The 27,121-nt window shown below is 44.1% G+C and overlaps 1 long non-coding RNA gene across 1 annotated transcript; it reads left to right on the forward strand.

Annotated features, from left to right (window-relative positions):
• Window positions 1-300: 300 nt before the first annotated feature.
• Window positions 301-27,121, forward strand: LOC142827128 (uncharacterized). Its single transcript, XR_012901563.2, has 3 exons — window positions 301-404; window positions 1,114-1,175; window positions 26,897-27,121. It is a non-coding gene; the product is annotated as an uncharacterized LOC142827128 (long non-coding RNA).

The following is a 27,121-nucleotide window of genomic DNA, read 5'->3' on the forward strand; positions in this document are numbered from 1 at the left end:
AAAAGTATGGTTTCATTAATATTGGATGCCAGTATAGCTGCACTTGTGCAGATACACCTGCCATAAACAATATAATTTAAAATGGTGCAGTATGATTTCAATCAGCACAATGTACTCCAGTTTGAAACTAAGGAGAGCTACTCTGTTGGGAATTGTGTCCAGCCCGCATCACCTGCAAACATAAATAGTCATACTTTGCTCCTGGGTGTATGAGTGCTCATTGGCTCCTGGCCAGAAGGGGTGGAGCTAAGCCATAATAAGTAGACTGAAGGAGCTCAGTTGCGGGAAAGGCTGGAGTGGCGACACAAGTCTCTATTCTGATGAAGAAAAGCCCAGGATAATAGGCAGTTATTGGGGGGCACAACCTGATAGACATAGTGTAGACTCTTCAAGGGAATCCCCAGGTAAGGTTTTGCAAGTAGAAGGAAAAGCCTTTAGTAATCTAGGGTGTAAGAATAATTAAATAGGTTTATTTTTATTCCTTTACAATACCCCAGAAATGGTTTGAACTTTGTATCTTGGCTAGAAGGCTGAGCCAGAGAAGACCTGGAGATTGTCTGTCCCTAGGGAGGTGCTCCAAGAATGAGTAGACCCCCTCCCCACCCAGTTCCCTTAGGGTTTATATTGAGGCAGCTATACCAGAAGCTGAAATTCTAGTGAAGATAATCCCTATGTCTTTTGTTCTGTTGATCAATGTTGTATCTGTTCTCACCTTAATATGGCAGGTTTTAAAGATTTACCAATGTAGCGGAACTAATAAGGGTAAACTCCCTCCATGCAGCTAATACAATGGAGTTGGCTGGAAAGTTGTAATAAAGTGTGAGGTGTCATACAGGATAACAAGTGGTCTGGCATGATGTTGTGGCAAAAATGTCATTACTTTTAGAAACGGTCCTGAACTAAAATTCCAGGTGCAAATATCCCCATAATCTGGATCCACACTAAATATATTGGCTCCAAGGCATGATCTTGGAGATATTTGAGCCTGTGAGCAACTTTAAAAATGGCTAGCTAAACTTTTACTGCAGCATATCAAAATGCAAATTTGGACACCCAAATAGCCCCTCCTTTTGCAAAAGAACCAACATGGGATCCTCTTTCTCCTCCCTACAGAGCACTCTGCAAAGCTGAGAAGGGTAGAATCTTGACATCCAGTGTCTCCCCTGGCTGTGGTTGTAAGTATTCTCGTGTGTCAATTTACTCCTCTCTCTGTGGCAATACCTGACTTGCTGTGTGTTTTAAAAGATGTATATTGTACCTCTGCTGCCTTCTTTCCTCTGACAGCCAGGCAAGGGTGCCATTTCGGGCGGGGGCAGCAGCCGTGCGCTCCGGAATGCAACTTGCTTTTCATCCTGTTCCACGGACTGTCAGGGAGTGAGGGGAAAGTACTTACATTCTGACCATGCCTCTCACACCTGGCTGGTGAAAGGAGCTCACCAGCCAGGTGTGAGAAGCATGCATGGAATACAAGCACTTTCCCCTCACTCCCTGACAGTCTGGGGAATGGGATGAAAAGCACGTTGCATTCTGGAGCGCACAGCCGCTGCCCCCTGACCCTCCGAAAATGGCTCCCTTATAGCCAGAGGCTGCTGGAGTGGTGAGGCCCTCTTGTCCTTCCTGATTGAGAAGTGGAAGGGGAACAGGATGGGAGGAGCCACCACCACACACTCTTCTCCTGTATGAGCTTGAGAAGTGTTCAGTGCGGGAGGCAATTTCCTCTGAGTCTGGGGCACTGGTGAACAATATTTTTTGATGGGGGGGCCACTCCAAGAATTTGGCAAGTGGTCAAGGCCGCACTCTTTCATAATATTAATGGAGGAAGTGCAAGATCTGGGATACAGATTAGGAGCAAAAGGTAACTTGGGGTAGGGGACTGAGAGGGAGTTTGGGATCTGGGAAGGAGTTTTGGTGAAGGAGGGGATGGTGGCCTGCGACAGGAGACTGGAGTGCAGGAAAGGGTGCAGTCTGGGAGGAGGTAGGGGTGCAGGAGAGGATTCTGACCTGAAGGAGGAGTGTAGGAGGAGATGCAGAGTCTGGGAGGGGGTTGTGACCTGGGGCAGGAGTGCAGGGTCTGTGTGTGCAGGGATATAGTTTATAACCAAGGGTAAAGGATTAGGGTGCAAGGTCTAGGAGGGAGTTGTGACATGGAGGCATGTCTGAGGAGGTGCTGGGTCTGGGAGAGGGTATAGGTGCAGGGCAGAAGTGCAGAGGGTTTCAGGTAGAGGAGAAGGTGAGCAGAGGGTTGGGGGGGATGGAGGCACTGGGGTGCCAGAGACCAGCTTTGGCCGGGAAGTGCTTACCTAAGCAGCTCCCAGTCAGCAGCCCTGCCCACTAGGCTCCTCAGCCAGTTGGAGGCCATGTGTGCTGCTCTAAATGCTGTGAGGAAAGGGGGGAGAGATATTTCACATGCAGCCTGTCCTGCAAATATGCAGCTCCCATTGGCCGGAAATTGGCCAATGAGAGCTGCAAAATTATGCTGGAGGTGGAGGCAGTGTGCAAAGCCTCCCTCTCCTCCAGGCTCATAGCATTTAGAAAGCTGCTCTGAGCAGTATGTGGGGGGCAGGACAGACAGGGAGCTGGTTTGAGGCTCCCACTGCATCTGTAGGCTGGATCTGGCTGTCTGGGCAGGATCTGGGGTGAGATACTGGAGACTGTGCATTTAAGGGCTGAACTCCTGAAGACCACATGGGGAAGAGACAAAGACAACCCAGAATAGGAATTGTCATCACCCCCTTTCTCTGTAGAAGAGAGAAACAAAAGGGTTAGTAGTTAGGGCTAGAACTGGCTCACATGCAAAGTTAAAATTAAATAAATATGAATAGCTCAGTGAAAAGATGGTTTGATAACTGTCCATGAAAGTCTAAAGAGGGCAAACTCTGTTTCCAATGATGCAGGTATAAATCTGGAGTTACTTGTATATAAACCACATGAAATTACTTTGGATTTACACAGGTATACATGAGACCAGAAACAACTCAAATTGTAAAGTGGTTAGGGAACATCTCCCATATGTATTCAGAATTCAGTGACAACTGCAGACAGATTGAGGGGGTAATACTTCCTCTGCAGTACTCACCAAGTCCAAGACTCTTCCCAATGTGAAGCTGAAAGGACTCTTTGTATAAAGAGAATGCCTGAGTAACACCCACCAGATAAGCTTTACCTCAAGGTTAGACAGCTGTGTGTAGATGGCCCATTAAGCACATTTCACTGGAGCAGTGAGCCACAGAAGAAACTCATCCTGCCCAGCAAGTCTTCCTGCAGAAGCCTCTGAATCTGAAGAGCCAGTGACCACCCCCGTCAGTCAGTAAGAATGTGATATGTTCATGTGACCCTGGACTCCATCTTGGGCCAGTTATTTTCCACAAACAGGGGCTTCAGGCTTTGTTTGGGGAAATAATTTTCCATGCGCATGGCAGAAGACATTAAAAAGGTTACTAAGAGATCTCAATTTGTCTTCATTTCTTGCTTCATTTCTCTGCACTGCATTTCTAACAAGGGGGTTCTAAACAAGGACTGATGATCCCCAATCTGTTTGGGTGATTCCAGAAAGACTTTAGCAAAATAGCGGTTTATGCCATTGTTGCTACAAACCTGATAAGAACTTTGCAATCATATGCATGTATATGAGCTATTAGCCATTTATAACACTCCTCTTTTATTATTAAACCTTTAGTTTTTAATTACTAAAGGGTAGGCATCAGCATGATTACTGGGTAAGATTTGAGTTACATATGGACCTGGCTAAGTTGCTGATCCATTGGGATTAGAAGGATCTGATATTTAATTACACTGGTTTTCAGTAAACACTCATCGTAAAGTCTAATGCCTCAGTGAGCCAAGGAATGGATTTCCTAAGGAGACTTGTGTTTTTGACTTGTTAACCACTGGGGTGAGACAGAAGTTTACTTTTCCTTCTGGCATGGTATAATCTAATGAGAAAATAACCATCAGTTGGGGATAAGACCACAATAGTCTGTTCTAAATTTGGTTTTCTTAGCTGTGGCCCATAGAGGCATGGTAACACTAGCTCTCTAAGGGTGTGTCTAGACTACATGCCTCCTTCGACGGAGGCATGTAGATTAGCCAGATCGGAAGAGGGAAATGAAGCAGTGATTAAAATAATCGCGGCTTCATTTAAATTTAAATGGCTGCCCCGATCTGCCGATCAGCTGTTTGTCGGCAGATCGGGGGAGTCTGGACGCGATGCCCCGACAAAGAAGCCTTTCTTCATCGACACAGGTAAACCTGGTTTCACGAGGCTTACCTGTGTCGATGAAGAAAGGCTTCTTTGTCGGGGCATCGCGTCCAGACTCCCCCGATCTGCCGACAAACAGCTGATCGGCAGATCGGGGCAGCCATTTAAATTTAAATGAAGCCGCGATTATTTTAATCGCGGCTTCATTTCCCTCTTCTGATCTGGCTAATCTACATGCCTCCGTCGAAGGAGGCATGTAGTCTAGACACACCCTAAGGGTATGGCTTTGAAAAACATAGGTCTGGAGAAACTGAGATTCCAGACTCAGTGTTTCCAAGCTCATGATACTGCATCTGCACTGTATAGTGAACCTGCATTTAGAGTTTCTGGTCCCAAGTCTCCCAATATCACCAATCAATCCATCAACTTCTTGTATCTTTCTTATGAGACCTAGCACGGCAACCACACTGTGACGAAAGAGTTGTCAGCATCCAATCCTCTGATCACACAAATGTTAAAATTAAAGTTTTTGTCTATGTATGTTTCTGTGGAAAATTGTCCAAAGCAGTTCAAAATACTTTCAGGGCTGAGTATCTGCTGGTTTCAGTTCTGGAAAGGGTTTAAGGTGATTGTATCCCTTCTGATATGACTGTTTGCATCTGAATCTATTTTAAAATAAACAGTGTTTCCACAAATATTCACTTCCACCCTCTAGGCTGGTTCTTTGTCATTAGATCTGGTTGATCCCAGGAAAAAAAATGGATCTTGACGCTGTGGTCACTTCCCTAGCTGTCCTTGTGTGACATACAGGGACAAAGTCCAGATTTTGATTTGCCTCTATCTGGGCAATGGACTGAATTTTCACAATCTCAGTGTGTCATTGGACCAATGGCAGAAATGGTTTTGTGTGGACAGGGGAGTCAACAGCCCTGCTGGGGCCCTGGCAAGATGCACGTGTGTGTAGGAGCTCCATGCTTCCCGGAAGGTGTGGGGTCTAGGGCGGAAGGAGCAGGACTGGGGGCAGCCAGCCCTCAGCATGGAGTTGGGCTCAAATAGCAGTTCCTATGTTCATAGTAAGCTTGGTTTAAATCAAAATTTTCGGACATCTGTGTGGACATTTATTAACTAAATGGGTTTAAAATCACACTGCTGAAACCCATGCGTCTTTTTCTTGTTGACAATCCTCTAGTCAGTGAATACTTTTGAAAAGACAATGAAATCAAGAAAATTGCAATCAGCTAGTAGTCAGCTTGTGAACAGAAAGAGGTTGCAATCTGAATAATAAATTATTCACCAATAAATAGTCACTCAATTCTAAAGATGAATAGCTCTTTAAAGCATCCTTAGATTGAATAGACAGATGCTGCATGTCATACTGTTACATGGATTTGAATGTAATGGGAGTTAACTTTGAAAAAACAGTGCATTCAAAGAGTCACTATGAATAAATGGATTTTTGTTTTATTATCCACGGGGAGGTTAATTTAACAGTGCACTACCTCAGAATGGGACTAGCTCTGGCTGGCAGTGTCCAACAGAACTAAAATGGCTTGCATTTGTTTTATTGTTGTATGTATGATATAAAAACCATACAAGCCTCTGAGTATTCTCATATCAATTTAACTTGTGATAATCACTCAGCAGCAGCAAATACAGTTTAACTCCACCAGCCAACAATAATCAAATGGAGGTAACAATTTGCTTCAGCCAGTGCGGCAGACACTAAACATTAAACTCTAAACACTCCTCTCATTTCTAAGCTTTATCCAGGAACATGTCCACAACTCCACCCCCAATCCTATCAAACAAGTGGCATTTATAGCATGTCCAGAAAGCTGTCAAAATTCAGGCTATTACAACAAGGCATCCAATCTGAGCACCGCTGTGGACTGCAGCCATGGCAGTACAGGTTGGGGAGAGAAGTGATCTGTCAGGTAGGCCAATCCCAGGCCCAAGTGTCCACTTCCTCTTCTTTAGCAAAAGATGGACCACATATGAGTCCAGTGCAGTGACTGTACCTGGAAAGTTAGTGTGTGTCTTCAGTTGTCTTCTGCCCTAAGATATTCATGTACAATTCTCATTGATTTCAATGAGTGCTGCAGGCATATAGCTGAGGGTGAAATGTGCCTCTAAATACCTTGGAACAATGAATGGAATGGACAACGCTTATCACATGCTCAGAAATTACAACATCCCTGTAGATAAATTACTTTGATTATTAGAAGACAATGACATGTATCTATTTATATTAACATATCTTACATTTATATAACACCTTTTATCTAAAAAAACCTCCAAAGTGTCACATAAAGTAAAACCTAGCAATGTAGCACACAACACTGCACACCGAGAGATAAGGAAGAGTGCTAGATCCACTGGAAACTCAAGGGGGAATTTAAAGTAGGCAGAGTGTATTTGACTAAACTACAATTTGACTAGGATTCATATGCCTACTCAGCATGCCTGGTATTTTTAATGAGTGCTGTTTTTCAGAACCTGGATTGTACATTTTGTCTTCAAATATGATGGTTTATCCTGAATTACTCAACAACCATTTTCCACAGCCATTAACATAGGGAAAAATCTGGAAGTCCTTACCCAGTATCCATCCTTATTTACACAAACTGCCATTGAGGTCACTGATTAATATAAATTGAAATCAACAGAAATTTGACTCTGTACAGAACTCAATAAAAAGTGAGTAGGGAGATTAGGATTTGGCCTGTGGCTATTATGCACTTTTATTAGGGGTATTTGAGATTTGCGTGGTAAAACTGTTTTTGGATATAAAATTAGGATTTGGACTAAAAACATTTTCAAAAGAAGTGTCAGCTTCCTGAAGAAAGCTTTTTTATTTTAAAGCTAAATGCCTAAAAACTGAGCTGTTTATAATATACATATATATATAAATACACAAATTGCCATTTGGTTATGCAATGCCCATGCTTCATGTGATCTGTAGTTTGGTTTCTGCTCTGCCCCGGGCTTCCTGGAATCAGCCGCTGATCTGTTTCAGCAGTGGCTGACTTGGGGACCCCTGGGGCAGAGCAGCTGCGGTCCTGCCGGGTTGGTCCCGCAGCGCCGTCCTTTGGCGCTGCGGGACCAACCCGGCAGCACTCCAGCTGCTCTGCCCCAGGCGTCCCCAAGAGCAGCTGGGATGCTGCCGGGTTGGTCCCGCAGCCCAGAGGGGCAGCGCTACGAGACCAACCCGGCAGCACCCCAGCTGCTCTGCTCCCGGCTTCCCTGATTCAGCTGCTGGTCAGTTTCAGCAGCAGCTGAATGGGGGAAGCCTGTCCGGCTGCCCCAGCACTTCTGGGTTCCTGATGGTGCCGGACCATCAGGAGTCCCGGAGCATTGGATGCTGGACTAATGGAGTTTTACTGTACCTACATTTGCAGGGGGTAGAGGGGCTGACTGATTTTTTTTTAATGTTTTGGGATGTCAATTTTCTTCAGTGGAAGCTTGGACCAAGTATAGAACGTCAGTATTTGCCTGTCAATAACAGGTTACCTGTATTAATAATAAGTCATATCTGGAGCTGTTGGATAACAGTTAAATATTGTGATGACAACTTTACCAATGGGCATAAAACTCCCTGTCTAAAGCAGACTATTCTTAGATTAGCTGATTTATGACACCTCTTTCCAATTAGTAACTAGACATTGTCCCTGATGCCTAGGTACTCCAATTGGATACATGTTGCATAAAAACATCCCTTTAAATGATGGATTTGACCCAGCTCTGCCTATCCTTTCGTCTTATTACCAAGAAAATATAAAAGTTGCTTGGCTGATGTTTTGTTTAATGAAAAAGAGTTGATAGTCTTGTGAATAGCAGTATGTTTTTTTTTTATGGGCACACATTATTCATTCAGATACACTGCAGCAGGACTTCTGGAGTATGCACCTTCAGAAAAAGGCAGATGAATATTCGTAATGCCTTTGTTTTGCGGATACCAGTGATGCAATTAAATCATAGGAACAAACCTTAAGAGAAATGAGAATGCACATATACTACAGGTTAAGCCTCTCTAGTCTGGCACCCCTGGGACCTGACCAGTGCCAAATCAGAGAATTTGATGGAGCACAAGAAGTCAATATCGTCTAGCAGCATTGCTGACACTTCCACTGCTTACTGGGCTCTTAGAAGATATTTAGAGGTACAGTCGAGCTAACCAACAGCACAGAACACTGAGAGCCAGAACTGGTGGCTGTAAACAAACTTTATGGGACTATGGGAAACTTGGCCACACCCATGGTAAGTGGATATCCAGCTAATTAAAATCATGCCAGACCATGGATATTACTGGATCAGAGAGTGCTGGACTAGAGAGGTTCAGCCTATAATAAACTCACTTCCAAGGCTATCAGAGTTAAACTAACAATTAGCATCTCAGATGCTTTCAGAGATCTGAGGGAACACACATTAAATATGACATTTGAAAGTAATACAAGATATTATAGCATATAGTACCAGCTTTGGAGGAGCCTGACAGCTAATGAAATGATCAAAGTAGTTTGATGTGTCTCATTTTCACACACAGAATTAAGCTATTTTACAACCAACACAGTGATTTCTTTTTGTGACTTCCTGAGGGAGCAGATTCCCAAGTGGAAATGGCTTATGTGACTAGCACAGCATCACAGTATCTTTTTATTATTCAAAGTTAATAACTAAATAAAAATCACACAGCTGAAGACTGGAGAATAAATCCAGCTGCATGTTGGGTTTATTTTTCCAAATCAGTTTGCAAATAATCTAGCAAATAATGAGTGTGAAGTCTTGAAAATTAAAACCGTGCAGGGGATTAATTGCTTGTATGTTTTTCAGTGGGCTCTGCAGTTGAGCTAGTTGTTAGCAGGGAAATGTGTGCCATTCTATATTGTCATAGCACAGGTGAGATGAAGTGGGAAGAAATGGAATTTTTATGTCAATAGGAAATAAGTTATGAAAGTATTAAATTCAGAGGATTCCCATGAAGCATCAGCATTGTATTGTCTATGCCAACTACACAGAGTAGAAATAAAGCCAATCTCTTTTATTATTTTCTACAAGAGAATTTATGGAATTAATAATTAAATTGGACTGAGACACATATGTTTATAAATAAGTGTTTGAAATTCTTAAAATCCCTCAGAAGTACTGAATCCTTAACGACAATAGCTCAGAAACTGAAATACTGCATGCCCCACCAATGTTTTAATAACTTATTTTTATAGCAAATTTCACCCCAAGGATCCTAGATGCTTTGCAAATTAAACTAAATATGGGAAATCCTATTACCAACCACAGAAATAATCAGCTTATGGCAATGAAGTAGAGCAGTTGTGTTGGCCTAGAATCCCTGAGTGGTTTATTTTTTATTATTTTTTTTCTCTGGAAAAGCCTTGTCTGAGTTGAAAGAGGTGTACCGAATGCAAACTAGATAATTCATTATTATTACTAATAATTACTGATTATTTGTACAGTATCAGTAACGAGCTTAGGAGCAGATGCCTGATTAGGACCGTAAAATAATCTAAGAGTTGTCCAACAGTCATAGACTAATGTTAGATCTATCGATGCACAGATCCAAGTCCTCGACTTGGAGAATATCACCCACAACATTTGGAAACTTTAGAAATTACCGTGACCAGAAAGCAATGGTCCATTACAGAAATGGAAATATGAGAATGTGTTGGCAAGACAGGGTATGTCTACACAGTGGGACTATTTCAGGATACTGGAAGTATCCCGAAATAGCTACCCTGCGTCTTTTGAAGGTGCCCGCTATTTTACGGTATATTTCTGCATCCCTGTAACCTTCATTCCATGAGGGTTAAGGAATATCTTGAAATAGCACATTATTTCAAAATTTGGCATTGGTAGATGCACCAAATTTCAAAATACGCTATTTTGAAATTCAATTGAAATAAAATATGCATTTGCATAGTGCAAATTGCATATCTTATTTCAAGTTTAGAGTGTTCTGTAGATGCACCCTTAGGGAGAATAGACCTTGAATATGTAACCCACACCTAGGCTGTCTACACCGCTTCCCTCTTCTGCAAAAGCCTATGCAAATGAAGCACAGATTAGCATATTGCCACACTTCATTGCATAATTAATTAGGAGTCCTTTTTGCGCAAAACCCCCTCTTGTGCAAGAGCTGTTCTTCCTGAAAAATTGAGGAAGAATGGCTCTTGTACAAGAGGGCTTTTTGCACAGAAACGGCTTCTAATTAATGCTTCATTTGCATAGGCTTTTGCGGAAGAGGGAAGCTGTGTACACGTAGTCCTAGTGTGGTTCACTGTCCCATGTAATGTTGTTTAGACCACTTACAGTGAGCGATAAGACCAAAGGAGTTCTCTAGTCTAAACTGTGCACCAGCTGACTTTATAGTTCAAGCTGTAGCAGCTCCTACATTAAGCTCCAGAAATCCCAGGTTCAAATCCACCTGATGGTGATTAAAATACACAACCGTTTCTTGTCCCTCCTGCTGTCTCCTGGCTTCCTTCCTCAGTTAACCCTGGACATGCCTAATCTCAGCCCACCAAGACCAGCTCTGCTGTGTGTTGAAGTCTGCATACGTACTGCAGAGCCAACTAGGAAATGGGACCTATTTTCTATTACATGTTTTTGAATTAACAATTTTTCCCCAAGAAATAATTGACAAATTATCATTCAGATCTTGCATTTTCTTTCAGTGCTGTCAACATCGTCATCTTTAACTTTGAACTTTCTTCTCACACGTCTATAAACCAGCCAAACACAATTTCTGCCACGTTTTCAGTGCACTTGCACACTGCCTTGCCTCCCCTTCTGCTGAAAATCCTCATTAGGCCTTCACCTTTTCTCCCTTTGACCACTGCAATTGAGTGCTGTAAGACCTCCCCAATCTCCAGCACTCAAGACTCCAGAAAGTACAGCATATAGGGACTAACACAGCTTTCATTGAAATCAGTGGAGTAACTCCCATTGACTTCAGTGGTACAAGATCAAAGCCCTATCCACATCATCCCATCCTTAAATAGCCCCACCTATCCAAGAAAGGTTTCAGTTTGTATCTCTTGTCCTGTTGAGTGAAAAAGAATATGTAAAAGCACACACAGAGGTGGCTACATACCCCAATCCATTTCCATGCAACCCAATGGGACCACATTGTTTTCTTCTCTACAGGCCCTAGAGAAGGTGAGGTCAGTTTAGCCTAGTTTGCCTATTTAGGTCTTGTCTACATTGAAAGAGAAGGTAAAATTTATTAAGGCTGATATTTTAGCACTTGATTTGGTAAAGTTGAAGGTGCATGTCCCCACTGTGTCCAAGAATTCAACACAGTTGGAAGTAACATGTCCCCAGTAGCATAGCTACTGTTGACTTTGAGAGCAAGGCACTGTGGGTTTTTGCTATCCCACAGTTCCTGAGCCCCTATGCATTCTTGATTATGCTTCCAGTACATACTGTTTACAAAACTGTGCAGAAGGTGGTTCTGGGTATATGTCAGCATGTACTCGTCCCCCCGCCCCATTGAAAACAACAGCAAACAGCCTTTTTGCACCTTTTTTTCCTGGGTTATCCATGCAGATGCCATAGTAGCATAAGCATGGAACCCATTGCGGATCCCATTGAGCAGCAAAGCATTCTGGCCATCATATTATAAAATCATGAGTGTTCTGGAGAGGGTGAATAAAGAAAAGTTATTTACTTGTTCCCGTAATAGAAGAACTAGAGGACACCAAATGAAATTAATGGGTAGCAGGTTTAAAACTAATAAAAGAAAGTTCTTCTTCACACAGTGCACAATCAATCTGTGGAACTCCTTGCCAGAGGAGGCTGTGAAGGCTAGGACTATAACAGAGTTTAAAGAAGAGCTAGATAAATTCATGGAGGTTAGGTCCATAAAAGGCTATTAGCCAGGGGGTGCCCCTGGCCTCTGTTTGTCAAAGACTGGAGAAGGATAGCAGGAGGGAAATTGCTTGATCATTGTCTTCGGTACACCCCCTCTGGGGCACCTGGTACTTTCCACTGTCAGCAGACAGGATACTGGGCTAGAGAGACCTTTGGTCTGACCCAGTATGGCTGTTCTTATGTTATATTAACCATAGTGAGCCTTACACTGAAGTATATCCAGAACATACCCAGGGTTCACAAGAAAAGCATCTAATTTGACTTTAAAGGCCCTTAAAGTCGACAAACAGGATTGATGGTGTGGACACATTGTTTAGAAATTTAACCTAAAGCTGTTAAGTTCCACCTAAATGCCAAGTGTGGACCAAGCCTTACACTCCCATTGTTGTGTCTTAATTGCTTTCTTCTTGAACTGCGTGAAGGGGTCAGTGAGCTGATAACAGCTGCCATGCATACCACATTTCACACCAGAGATTCCTGCATGGAGGTCGCATTTGAAATTATAACTGCAATATATACCCCTCAGGGGGGTGAGGGTTGGGGGAGAGGGGCAGTTAAGATCCTCTAATGCAGGGGTTTTCAAAGTTGGATAACGGTCTGCCCAGGTACACCACTGGTGAGCCATGAGACACTTTGTTTATCTAAGCATCTATAAGCATGGAGCCTCACAGCTCCTGTTGGCTGTGGTTTGCGGGGAGCTGAGGGAAGTGGCAGCCCATAAACATCTTATGGCTTTCCAGTGGCTTACGCAAGTGGGCCCATGACCTAACTTTGAACACTTCTGCTCTAATGAAAGTAAAATGTATGTCAGAAGAAAGTAGTAGAAACTAGGGTATCTTAATTAGTGTATTACAGTCTATGCTTGATCTCAATAAGTTCTGGAAGTCAAGGGAAGTAGAGGCTTCATTCTCATATCGTTGTTTTTTTTATTTATCGTAGTTATTTTTATTAATGGTACAGGAGAGTATGATGGGGGGAGAGAGCACAGGCTCCATGTTTCAGTTCTGGTGCCCAATACCACAGTGACTGACAGCAGTAATTGCAAGGAGTCTTGCTCATTCCCTGTGGTGCCGTGCTGGAGCATGCTTAGTCATGCTGTGTGGATGGCGCATCACAATCGAAGGCAAACAGAAGCTGCAAGGGCTCTGGGCAAATGTAGTCTTTGCACAATTTAGTGACACAACTCTGTGCTTTTGCTGACCGTGTGTAGACTGAGATTTTTCCAAATTTGTAACTTTGACAAACTACACACATTTTGCCTAGAACCAGCAATGGACATCTCTGGCATAAATTCAACCTTCAGAGCTGTTAAAGCTAACTGGGAATCACCTGAAATGCCATTCATTTGTTTCAATACCATTTAAGCACTCTGATATGAAAATGAATAATCTACCAATGGGAAATGTTATTTATTTTGGCGTTGACGGGCCAAAGCAATCTATTAATTCTAGCATCTATTCTAGCTTCCAACTTATTGACAAATCACCATTTAAAAATTCATTATATTAACATAACTTGGCTGGATCTTTGCATGCTTTAGGAATGAACCACTATTTTGCTGAGTTTTTCAAACTGGGGGGAACAGATTCTTTGTAAGGTGTTGCAAATCATTGCTAACATTGGGATCAGCTTAAAATTCTTCCGAGAGTTTGGTTTGGGCTTTTCAAAACTCCTTCAGCTAGCAACTTGTTTTGCAGGCACAAACTCTAGAGACAGCTTGTGTTTATATTTCAAAAGATTTCAGGAGTCAAATAGATCAGGGAAAAATTGAGCCATTAACTGCAAACGTACTATCTGGATAACAACAACAACCTGAGGTCATTTTTTGTGGCCTTTCAAATTAGGTTTGGTGGAAGTCAAGTCGTTGAAGTTACTTGGTATATCTCTCCTGTTCTCTGATTGACTCAGCATTTGAGTGGCTTATGTGTTCAGATAGCTGAGTAGAAGTTATTCTCTCTTTTCTCTGCGGGATTTTGTGGTCTGCCAGAAAATATCTTGAAAAATAGCTGAGACTCAAATTTTAAAAGTGTCCATCAATTTTGGGTGCTCAACTTCAGAGGCCTACTAACGGTCTGATTATGAAAACTATTGGGCACCCTACTTGTCAGTGGCAGCAGTCAGTGCTCCCCAAATTGCAAATCTGGGGCTCTGGGCTCCCAAAATGGAAGCACCAAAAATTAAAGGACAATTTTGAAAATTTTGCTCATCAGTATTATGGTGACCCTCTGCCTAGGAGGAGAAGGTATTCTCGACTGAAGTAACATGCAAGAGTTGGTTCAAGAAGTAATCATGGTTGAACCAACTATTGTAAGAACAGTGACCTCTGTTTAATTAAGTTCAGCATCCTTGTGGAAAGAACAGCAGGAAACACACACACACATAGCCCAGAAACACTAACACTTAGAAAGGAGGGATTAAATGAAAAAAAGAGGATGCTCTCTTGCTTTCTCTTGGGGAAGGTTAATTATATGGGATAATGTGCCACAGAGTCTGGCGGGGGGGGGGGGGGGGGCATCTGTTCGCTTACACTTTCTCTGAGTAAGCTTCATATGAACCATTACTTTTTGTGGAGGAAAACCTACAAATATCAGTACAAAATTAGTCATGCTAATACCTGGTGTTCCCTCTAATTTTTCCTATCCATGTGTGGAATGAATTTTGTTATGTGTGCACCAATATGGAGGTGATATGCAACACATCACCTCCATATTAGTAAACAAAAAAAATCATGTGGTGGGGGTAGGGCTGAGAGGTTCAGTTTGGGAAAGGGCTCAGGGCTGGGTCATAGGTTTGGGGTGCAGGCATATGAGGGCACTAGCTGGGGGTGTGGGCTCTGGGGTGGGCCCAGGAATGAGGGAATCAGTGCTTGGGCAGAGTGTTTGTGTGTGTTGAGGGGGTGGAGGGATGAGGAATCCAACTGAAGGTGTGGGCTGAGGATAAGAGGTATGGGTGCCAGGCTGCCCAGGAGTTATAATGGGGAGAGAGGACGCCCTCAGCTCTCTCTTCCCATTGCAGCCCCTGAGCTAGAGGTGGGAGGAGTGGTTCTTGCCGCTGCAGCAGCTCCAGGGTTTGGGGCTATGGGATAGGCACCTCTCCCATGGCTGCAGCAGATCCAGATGGCTTGGGTACAGGCTGGAGGAGGGGCGCTTGTCTCCTGGCTGTGACAGGTCAGGGGCTGGGCTGAGTTGGGGCATGGGGAGGAGTGCCTCCCCCCACCTCAGCCGTTGGAGGTCAGGGAATGGTTTACATTTGAACTGGGGGAGGGACACTTCTCCTGTGGCAGGTTTACTGTGGCTGGGTTCCCTGAATACTTCCATGGTACTTAGGTTTACAAGGAACTTAGCCAATAACCTGAGGTAACAATGTGCTACAAGTTTATATAGTCATTTTGATAAAAACAGATTCATTGCAACGTGGGGCAATCAAGAAAAAAACAAGTGTAGAATATTAGTTACTAGTGTCTTAGAGCTCAATAATGGTAGGTGGAAATGTTAGTTGAAGCCCAGTTTGGAGAATGAGGCTTGTAATGACTAAGAATCATCTCGTCGTGTTTGGATTCATTTAAAAGCACAGTGAACTTGCTAAGGTTTGACTTTGCAGATTCTGCTTACAGTAAAACTGTGTTTGTTTTTGACAGGACTGAGGATTCTGTGTTCATTTATATGACTCTTCCCTGCAAACTTTCAGACAGTGCTGATGTCTTTATAAAATAGGAGGAATAAACAAGGACAACTATAGGAAACTGTCAGCGGGATGTGCGTGACTCAGACTTGTGCCACTTAACAAGATTCAAAACTGGCTGCTTTCAAAGGACACAAAACATGACCTCTCATGTTCCAGGAGGGATCTTTTCAACTCTGGTGTTATCTTTGAAGTAAACATGACAGAAATTCTCACTCCTCTTGTCAGTCAGAAAGGACCATCTGGTACTACACTAGAAAAATCTTCTATTAAATTCGCCACCATGCTAATTAAAGTATGACAAGAGGATGGTTAAAATGCCAGATTCTGGGAAGATATATCACTGTCTTTTTACGTGGTTAGGCAAATGTTTAATTAAGCCTGCAGCTTCTGTGTCTGCTCTACCTACGAACATATCTAAATCTCATTTACCTGTGAAAAGAATGTAGCTATCAGTGTGTTTCAAGGGGTGAGCAATTTAAAACAGAGCACATACATATGTACATGATTTAATTATACACATCAGTAACTTCATCAAATTTACTACAAGCTATTGCACTTCTCTTCCTTGCATGATTTAATTTTTCACCATACTTGCCAGCTTCAAAAGACTAGCTGCTCTACAGTTTAATATGTATTGAGCTATTCCCAATATAACCATATTGAAACATGGCCTACGATATACAGGAAGTCAGACTAGATGATCTAATTGTTCCTTTGAGCCTTAACATCTATAGATACTTGTAACCAGGGGGCTAGGATTCTGCCATCTTGACTCATACTGAATACTACTTTACTCCAGGACTAGTCTATTGAAACCAATAGGAGTACTCCCCGAGTAAGATACTCCCCTACCAGCTAATGTGGCAGTTTGGAGAGCAGACTGCATGGGACAGTTTGCCTTGGAAGGCTTTAATACCCTAGAAAGGGAGGACCATGGGAATTTGGCTAGGGGGCCCAAGTAACAAACAGGAAACTGCAGTTCCAGAAGCAAGAGAGGATCACAGGGTAAGAGATGGAGACAGGTGGAAGGATTGCCAGAAGGAGGTACAGCACCTGGAGGGAGCTAAGACCCAGAACTGCAGGGAGGAGGTGCTCTAGTGGTGAGTGGACCCCATGACTGGGTGGCCAAATGGGTCCAATGTGCATACTATTCCTATGCAGCTGCACTAAGGGCCATATTCTGATAACTTTTCCTGCACTCTCAGCTTTGCCACAATATCTGGGTGACCTTGACCGAGTCACGTAGGGTAGAATTTTCAAAAATGCTTAAGGTCCAGATTTCTAAGCGTGCGTCTACACTGTACCCAGAGCTCAAAATAAGCTACACAATTTGAACTATGCAAATTGTGTAGTTAATTTCAAAATAGCTTATTTTGAAATTTGGTGCTGTCTACACAACCCTTATTTCAAAATAAGCTATTTCAAAATGTCCCATACTCCTTATGGAATGAGGTTTACAGTGATGCTGGAAAAGCGAGCCCATTATATTTCAAAATAATGGGCACACTCAAAAGACACTGCCGTGTAGACATAGTCTAAGGTTCTAAGGAGTTGATCTGCTCAGCATTGCAAGGCCTACATCCCATTTTTTTAAAAAGACTAGAGGCCCTAATGCACATCAGCCTTCAGTGAGTTTAGGCTGTTAATGGTCAGGTTTACAAAAGTATTTAGGCATCTACGCTGAATACCTGCTTTTGAAAATCCCCTTAGGCTCCTAAATATTTCTAAAAGGCTATCCCTATGTGCCTAACTCATTTTTGAAAATGGGATATAAGCCCATTTGAAAATGGTATCCTTAATATCCTTATATTTCAGTTCCCCATCTGTAAAATGGGTATAATAATATCTCTTTGCACTGTGTTGACTGCTTAGATTAGAAAGCTCTCCAGAGCAGGGATTTTACTCAGGTATACCTGGTCTCATGTAGGGATGTAGGCATTACTATAATACAAATAAATAATGACCAGTATTATTTCCAGTTAACACACCAAAATGAGTAATAAATGCCTCATGTTCTATAGGCAGTGTGCCAATCGTCTGACAAGTTCACTTCTGTAGAAAACAATATAGACAGACACCAGATAAACACAGACTCATGTGTGGCCTTTGCAGCTGGAACACTTCAGGGATAAAATTAGGTTTGAAAAATGGTTCAAAGGAATAGAGGAGGGTCTTGGCACACAAGGAGTTGAAGGCTGGGGAGTGGAGGAGCATAGTAAAGAAAACACATAGCTAAAATTGAGTTTTACCACCAGAAGGCTTGTTGGATTTATCCCTTCAGAGGAATGAAAGGAAAAAGTGCTCCGTGAAGAATCCAAAGAGATGTGGGCCAAAGTAAAAGGAGCAGGCAAGGTGGAGTAGAGCAATCTTGAAGGAATGAATGACGTGGGCACTGATTCTGTAAGGTGCTGAGCCTTTTCACTTGTGTTGAAGAAAAGAAGAAGGACAGGAAGGGCTCCTAGATTGGGTTGATAGAATATTGAACAACAGGAGATTATTTTAGCAGCAGCACTTCTTGGCTATGTCTAGATTGCATCCCTTTTTCGTAAAAGGGATGCAAATTAGATGTATCGCAATTGCTAATGAAGCAGGGATTTAAATCTCCCTCGCTTCATTAGCATAAAAATGGCTGCCGCTTTTTTTGGCACGGAGCTTTGCCGGAAAAAAGTGCCAGTCTAGACGCGGATCTTTCGGAAAATAAAGCCTTTTCCGAAAGATCCCTTATCCCTCTTAAAATAAGACTGGCACTTTTTTCTGGCAAAGCTCTGTGCCGGAAAAAGCGGCAGCTATTTTTATGCTAATGAAGCGGGGGAGTTTTAAATCCCTGCTTCATTAGCAATTGCGATACGTCTAATTTGCATCCCTTTTACGAAAAAGGGATGCAATCTAGACGTAGCCCTTTCGTCTGGAGGGAAAAGATGTGAGATGAAGGGAGGTCACAGAGGGTGCGTCTACACAGCACCCTAAACTCGAAATAAGATATGCAATTTGCGCTACACAAATTGCATATCTTAATTTGAATCTATTTTGAAATAGCTTATTTTGAAATTTGGCACATCTACACAGTGTCAAATTTCAAAATAACGTGCTATTTCAAGACATCCCTTAACCCTCGTGGAACAAAGGTTACCGGGATGCCAAAATAGCACGCCCGTTATGTTGACAAATATTTCGAAATAACGAGCATCTTGTGTAGACATAGGGTAGCTATTTTGGGATACCTCTGGTATCCTAAAATAGGCGTGCAATGTAGATGTACCTAGAGAAGGAAATTCCAAGAACCAGGGTTCTGTTCACAGGAAGGAAGAGAAAAGGATGGACTAGAGAGTTGTTATAGAGGAAGAAATAAAATATGTTGATTTAAAATACCATAGAACCATTTATTCTTGTGTTTTGAAATCCTATCCAGTTTATCATGTTCTTCTTCTTTCAGGAATCCAGTCAGCTCCTTATCATCCACTTTCTGTTAGAAGGCTATGTCCTTTTCTTCCCTTCTGCTTGTAGGCAGCAGAAGTGACCCATAACCAGACATTGCTAACCCATGATCACCAACCACTGCAGGAAGCAGCCAGTGTTGGCTGGAAATGCTGTGGGGGAAGGAGGAGATGTGCTAGAAGCCTGCTGGCCAAGAAGAGGCACACACAGCAGGGACTGCACTGATGGACCAGCAGCAAGAGAGACTGGGCTCACACGGTGCAGCTTTGCACACCCACTCCTATCGTCAGCCTCTGGACCCCCACCACTGGCCGCTGGTCAGTGTGTAATTGGCCAGCAAGGATACAGACAGCAGTAGCACCCACCAGTGCTGATGGGAGGGGAGAAGCAGAAAATATGAAACAATTTCCCCATTTTTTTAAAGTAGTGACATCTGCAGAGGGACTTTCCCTTTAAAAATGGGACGTCAGGTCACCCTAATAAAGGGGCATGAGCACATTCCTAGTCCTCGTTTTGTTCCTCACAAATGTGTGTCTTTTACTTCAGTATCCTTACAAACTGTACAAACTGGACAGTCCATCATTTTGATAAAGGAAAACTATTGTGCACCAGCCTCATTATCCCAAATGGAACATCCTACGCACTTTATTTCAAACACACACTGGTACAGATAACACAATAAGTTAATTAACTACAGAAAAATCGATTGTAAGTGATTTTGAGTGGCAATGCATAAGAGGCAGGATTGGTTATAAAAGACAATAATAAAATGCAAACAGCACAGGTGGTGAGAGATGTCCAGGTACAAGATCAATATTTTGGGCATTAGTGAAATGAGATGGACTGACTCATGGATGCTAACACTTGGTTCAGGGGAGACTGTCTGTTACTCTGGAAGGTCAGATGGGCAGCATCAAGAAGGGGTTGGCATCATCATGGATATTCAGGCTAAGAAGAGCTTTCTGGGATGGGAACCAGTCAACTCTCGTATCATCAGAACGAGATTCTTTTCCAGCTACGCCAAAACCACCATTATTCAATGCTATGCACTCACCGAACAAGCTACAGAGGAGGAGAAGGACTTATTCTATAGCAACCTGCAAGAGCAGATAGACAAGACACCTCGCCACGACATTTTGATCGTAATGGGGGATCTGAATGCAAAAGTCAGGTTGGATAATGAAGGCTACGAATCCTGCATAGGCCCAGAGGGTGTCTGCAAAAGAAATGATAATGGACAGCGTTTTGTAGATTTGTGCCTGGAGAATGGTCTGGTGATAGGAGGCACTGTCTTTCAACATACGACAATACATAAGTTGACCTGGATATCTCCAGATAGAAGGACTTGTAACCAAATTGATCACATTGCTATCATCCAGAAGTGGAGAAGATCCATGAGAGATGTCCGAGCGCTGAGAGGAGCAGATGCCAACAGCGATCATCATCATCTTCTTTGCAAGCTGCAGCTCAAGCTGAAATGGCTGAAAAGGACAGACAGAAAGACTGGTGGCCAGTTATTTGACTTCGGTAGACTAAAACATCCAACAGTGAAGATCCAGTTCACTCTAGAGCTGTCCAACAGATTCAGCCTACTTGAAGACCTGATAGCAGATTATATTAATATCTACTGTGAGGAGATCCAGAAGGTATACCTGGAAACCAGCAAGATTGTACTGGGGAACAAGAAGAAACAGAGAAGGGAGTGGATTTCAGATGCTACATGGCAGCTTAACCAGCGCATACTTGCAGGCAGTGACGAAGATAAAATAACAGCTGTACAGGTCTACAGGGACCTAAATGTTGCCATGAAGAGAAGTGTACGAAGAGATAAGAGAGCTTATGTGGACAGTATTGCCACAGAGGCCCAGCCAGCAGTAGAGGTGATACTAGGACAGTGTACAAGATCACCAAGACTCTTATAGGAGACTTTACCAACAAGTCTACTGTAGTAAGAGACAAGAACGGGAAAATGCTGGTGACAGCAAAAGAACAGCTCAGCAGGTGGACGGAACACTTCGGGGAGACTCACAACAGACCAGACCCAGAGGAAGAGGCTGACATTAGAAGTATGAACCTTCAAGTAGACATGGAATGTGGGGACATCAGTGAGCTGGAGATAGCAGATGCTATCAAAAAGATGAAGGGCAACAGAGCGCCCGGGGAAGACCAGATCACTGCTGAAATGCTTAAGGCAGACCCCAAGGCAAGTGCACAAGCTCTGAAGGGTCTCTTCAACAGGCTCTGGGAAGAAGAGAGGGTACCGGAGGCCTGGAAGAAGGGCATCATTGTGAAGTTACCCAAAAAAGGCAATCTGTCCATCTGTGGGAATTGGAGAGGCATTAATCTGCTGTCTGTGCCGGGAAAGATTTTCTGCAGAGTCCTGCTACAGAGAGTGCGAAAGGTCATTGAGAAAATCCTCAGGGAAGAACAGGCTGGCTTCAGAAGTGGAAGGTCATGCACGGAACAGATCTTCGTCCTTTGCACCATAGTGAAGCAGTCAATAGAGTGGAACTCTTCGCTCTACATTAACTTCATCGATTTTGAAAAGGTGTTTGATAGCATCCGCCACCCCTCACTCTGGAGGATTCTACAAGCATACGGGTTCCCTGAGAAGGTCATTAACATCCTGAAGGACCTGTACGCTGAGAATCAATGCTGTGTGCGACATGAAGGACAGCAGAGTGACTGGTTTCACGTGAAGACAGGGGTCAGACAGGGCTGTGTAATCTCACCTGTTATCTTCCTTGTGGTCATCGACTGGGTGATGCGCAGAGCCACTGAGGGCAGATCAAGGGGAGTGCTATGGGGACTGACTGCTCGGCTTGAGGACTGTGACTTCGCAGATGACCTGGCGCTTCTCGCGCATGATCAGCAGGACATCCAAGAAAAGACCGACATTGTTGACTGAACAGCCAGAAGCATTGGGCTCAGAATTCACCCTGGCAAGTCCAAAGTGATGAAACTGAGGACAACTAACACCGATAAAACCATCGTCCCGGGTGAAGAGTTAGAGGAAGTAAATGACTTCAGGTATCTCGGCAGTTACATCTCGGCGGACAGCAACATCAACAAAAAGATCTCCGCTAGAATTGCCCTGGCAGCGCAAGCCTTCCAAATGCTTAACATTTGGAAGTGGTCACTGTTGCAGAACAGGACTAAACTGAAGATCTATAGGTCGAATGTGCACTCAGTCCTGCTGTATGCTGTAGAGACTTGGAGGACTAACAAGAAGATTGAGAGCAGACTCAGAGGCTTTGAAGGACGGTGCCTTCATTGTATCCTCAGAGTCCGCTGGGAACAGCATGTTACCAACAAGGAGATAAGCCAACACACCGGCATCAACAATGTTGTGGACGAGATCAAGCAGAGACGCTGGAGATGGCTGGGGCATGTCCTTCAGATGAACGAAACAATACTCCCTCATGTGGCACTCAGAGGGTACGTCTACACTACAGCGCTAGTTCGAACTAACTTAGTTCGAATTAGTTAATTCGAACTAAGCTAGTTCGAACTAACGCATCTAGAACTAAAAACTAGTTCGAACTAGCGTTTTGCTAGTTCGAACTAGTAAGTCCACATTGAGTGGACTCTGAACAGGGCTTAAGGATGGCCGGAAGCAGTGCCGGCAGGGCATAAAAGGAGGACTTAGAGCATGGAGATACTGTCTCAGGCTAGCCGAGGGCTGCGCTTAAAGGGTCCCGACCCCCACCCCGGACACACAGTTCTAAGGGGTGCCCCGCTTGCAAAGAAGTTCTGGCTTGGAGTGCCCTGAGTGCCCACACTGGGCACATCACACCACTCGGCCATCAGCCCGGCTGCACTTGCCGCAGGCTGCCATCTGGGGAGAGGGAGTAATTGGGGGGCTGCAGGAGAGCTTCCACCCCCAGAAGCCCGCAGAGCCAGCCCAGTCCTCCCCACCGGGGGCTCGTACCCCATTCCTCCCTCACCTCCTTCCACTTGCCCTTCCCTAGCCCCCCTTCTTATTGATGTACAAAATAAAGATAACGTTTCTTCCAACATTGACTCTGTCTTTATTGAAAAAAACTGGGGGAGACTGGGAAAAGGAGGTGGGAGAGGGGAAGAGAAAGGCTGGGAGAGGGGAGGGCAACTAACATGATCAGGGGTTGGGAACAGGTCCCAGATGAAGAGAGGCTACAGAGACTGGGACTGTTCAGCTTAGAAAAGAGGAGACGGAGGGGGGACAGGATAGAGGTCTCTAAAAGCAGGGGTTGGGTGGAGAGGGTGCATTCAGAAAAGTTCTTCCTGAGTTCCCATAAAGAAGGACTAGAGGACACCAAAGGAAAGGAATGGGTAGCAGGCTTGAAACTAGTAAGAGAAAGTTGTTCTTCTTCCCAAAGCAAATAGTTAACCTGTGGAACTCCTTGCTGCAGGAGGCTGTGAAGGCTACAACTAGAACAGAGTTGAAAGGGAAGTGAGATCAAGTCATGGAGGTTGGGTCCATGGAGTGGTCTTAGCCAGGGGGTAGGAGTGGTGTCCCTGCCCAAGGTTTGTGGAAGGCTGGAGAGGGATGGCACGAGACAAATGGCTTGGTCACTGTCTTCGGTCCATCCCCTCCAGGGTCCCTAGGGTTGGCCGCTGTCAGCAGACAGGCTACTGGGCTAGATGGACCTTTGGTCTGACCCAGCATGGCCATTGTAAGCTCAGGGCTCAGTGTCGGGGGTCTCAGTGGACCCCCTTGATTTTCATGCACACCTGGTCCTGGGTGGCCAGGCTGGCAGCTCTCCTGCCCTAGACGGCCACTTTCCTGTGCCTAGTGCGGAGATCGTGGACGAGGTCCACGATGTCCGCACTAGCCCAGGAAGGTGCCCGCCTCTTGCGGTCCAGGGCAAGCTCCCGGGAGCCGCCAGCCTGGTCCCGGCAAGAGGGGGTGGGCTGGGGGGCATCGGGTGGGTGGCTCTGTGCCGTGCCAGGTGCAGGGTCTGCTAGCTGGGTGCTGGCAGGCTTGCACCTGGCACGGGCACCGTAGCCAGCCCGTGCCCCTTTAAGGGGTCCGGGGCCGGGAGGGGGGCATAGAGTTTCCCTGGTGTTGGCCAGAGTGGCCACCAGGGAAACCTGGGGAGGGCTAGCCTCCCACTAGTTCGAACTAAAGGGCTACACAGCCCTTAGTTCGAACTAGCTAGTTCGAACTAGGCGTTAGTCCTCGTAAAATGAGGTTTACCTAGTTCGAACTAAGCGCTCCGCTAGTTCGATTCAAATTCGAACTAGCGGAGCGCTAGTGTAGCGCATAGGAAAGTTAGTTCGAACTAACGTCCGTTAGTTCGAACTAACTTTCTAGTGTAGACATACCCAGATGGATTCCACCTGGAAAGCGTGAAAGAGGGAGGCTGTTGGGCACCTGGAGGAGGACTGTGGAGGAGGACATGAAAAGGAAGGGCACGACCTGGGAAGAAGTCAGCCGGCTTTCTCAGGACTGTGAAGGCTGGAGAAGATTCATTGGCACCTTATGCTCCATCAGGAGCAAAGAGAATTAATAATATAATAATAAAAGCCAATGGCTAACTTAACAAACTAACAGAATTTAAAGTGAAAGTTTTCCTCACCAAACGCTATGCGGCTACAGTAAATTTCATGGGCTGGATTTCCATTAGTCTTGGAAGCTCTCCCCCTTAGTTCAGCATCTTCCAAGTATTGGTGTCATGAGCAGAGAGATAGGAGGAGGAGAGGTGGGGTAAAGGCCACTGTCTCTCATTGTTAGAACACTCTCCCTTCTAGGAGGATTACCTCCAGTTAAGGTGCAGGCAACACACAGTCTCTTGTGGATGAACCACCTCTGTGATGAAATGTAAATTTCTGCTGCTGGAGAATGACCACTTAAGCAGTTGATAGCCCTTTAATACCCAGCTGAGACTAATATATGTTTGTCTCTGAAAAACTAGTTTCTGGGTGTTACCCAGAAATACAACATATTTCAGTAACAATCATTCAATTTTATGTCTTCACCTATAGTATTGCTCCACATATTTTAATGGGACAATAATGTTCAGCAGATTATGACTTTTGACAAGGTATATTTTGTACAAGATTTGTCATAGCATTGTAAAAGTGATGACTGCCACACTCCCTTGCATGGGAATGTAGTCTAAATCAGTGTTTATCAACCAGTGGTACAAATACCCTTAGGGATACTCTAGAGAAGTCTGGGGGTATGTCAACACAACTGAAATTTGGAGAAAACTGAATTTTTGTTTCAAGTTTTACAGCATTTTATTATTTTTGTACTTTTTACACAAAAACATTTAATCACCCACCTGGCTACAATTAAATAGTTTAAACAAACGTGTTGCAATGGTAGAAAAAAAATTTGTGTCTGAAAACTGTAGGTACTATGGGTACTTATAATTTTTTTTTAAAAAGGGGTACTTTATAAAAAAAAAAAAAGGTTGAGAAATGCTCATCTAAATCAGAAGTTAGCCTGAGTCTTGGACTCATCTGGCTACCCTATCACACATTCCCACAGCCCAGCAAGATTCACATGCCTCTTGCTGAGCTATGTGAAGGCACCAGGCATTTGGATATAGTTGTGCCTTGAAGCCACCTGGGGCCTTGTGAATAGACAGCAAGTTGGCACCTCCTTCTCCTGTCTCACTGCTTCCCCTCCTGGATCCCAGCCAATGGACAAAATGGCATCAGCAGCAAAAGATGAGGGACACAGTGGTCTCCTCAAGGTTGCTTACCCCACTACTACCAGTTGGGCTGCACTGTGCCATCACAAACCTCCATTCATCCCTGTAGTCTAGGAACTTCAATATCCATTTCTCTCACAGTAGACCCAACAAACATGTTCAGTACTACCTAGCAGCCAACCAGCACCCCCTCATTGCTCCCCAGGCACCCCAGTGCTCACCTGACTAGTCCAGTAGCCACCTATGCTCAAACAATCACCTTACAGCCTCAGGCATCAAGTAAGCACACCTCCAGCTTCGTCAACTATTACAAGCACTTCAGCATGCTTACTGCAGCCCACTCATCCAGCACTTCAAGCCACTTGGCTAGCCCAGGTGTACCATTCCCCAGCCATGACCACTCACAGCTTTCCTTCCTAACTTCACCCTCACAGCTATCTCCCAGTCATCAGCCTTCCCCACAGATACCCTATCACCTTCCCATCTACCCCGCCATCAAGTATGGACACTTCCACCTGGTCCTATCCTGCCCACTGTTTGGGGAAGGGTATATAGACCATAACCCAGAGGATATGCTTATATGCAAATGATTACACAAATTAGCCCATTTTGTGACATTGAATTTGAATATGAACATGCTGAACATTGTTGAATCCACTGTTGTGTGTGTGCCCCAAATTCTACGAAAAGTGGGCCAAGTGAGGGGTTTATTGAAAGCTTATGCCTTGCTGGTTCTGTTTATGCTGTTCACATGGATACATGATTTTTGCATGTGAAGTTATGAATATTAGTAATATACTGGATTATAACAATGATCCTAGAGGCTCCTCCATTTGTCTTCACTCCAGCTCTTCACTTCAGAAACATCTTTGCTTTGAATTGGGCCTGGAAGGGTTGCTGACCCAGCCTAACATAGGATGTTCTCCAGAGACTTTTCAGATAGCAGTTTATTCCATCTCTGCTAAGAGCCTGCCTCAGGACTACGTTGTGATTGGCGTATGTAATGTGCTTTCTTTCACAATTCTGTTCTCAACCTTTTCTTTCTTTGTAGATTCTAAAGGATTGGCCCAGCATGGTCTTTTGGGTAAGATCTCAGGTATAAATTGTCCTGAGAATGTGGCTGGTCCTTTGGTATTGGAAGAACCTGTTTGGATGTGGTGAGATTGGTTTTCATAACCTTTCATCAGAATAAGGTACAGTACTGGTTGTGGCACAGAAGAAGCTAGAGTGTCTGAGGGGATTGCTTATATGACTTCCTGCTGACCAGTATGGCAAA

This window comes from Pelodiscus sinensis, chromosome 1 (assembly GCF_052426305.1).
Source record: "Pelodiscus sinensis isolate ZL-2025 chromosome 1, ASM5242630v1, whole genome shotgun sequence".
Taxonomy (NCBI): domain Eukaryota; kingdom Metazoa; phylum Chordata; order Testudines; family Trionychidae; genus Pelodiscus; species Pelodiscus sinensis.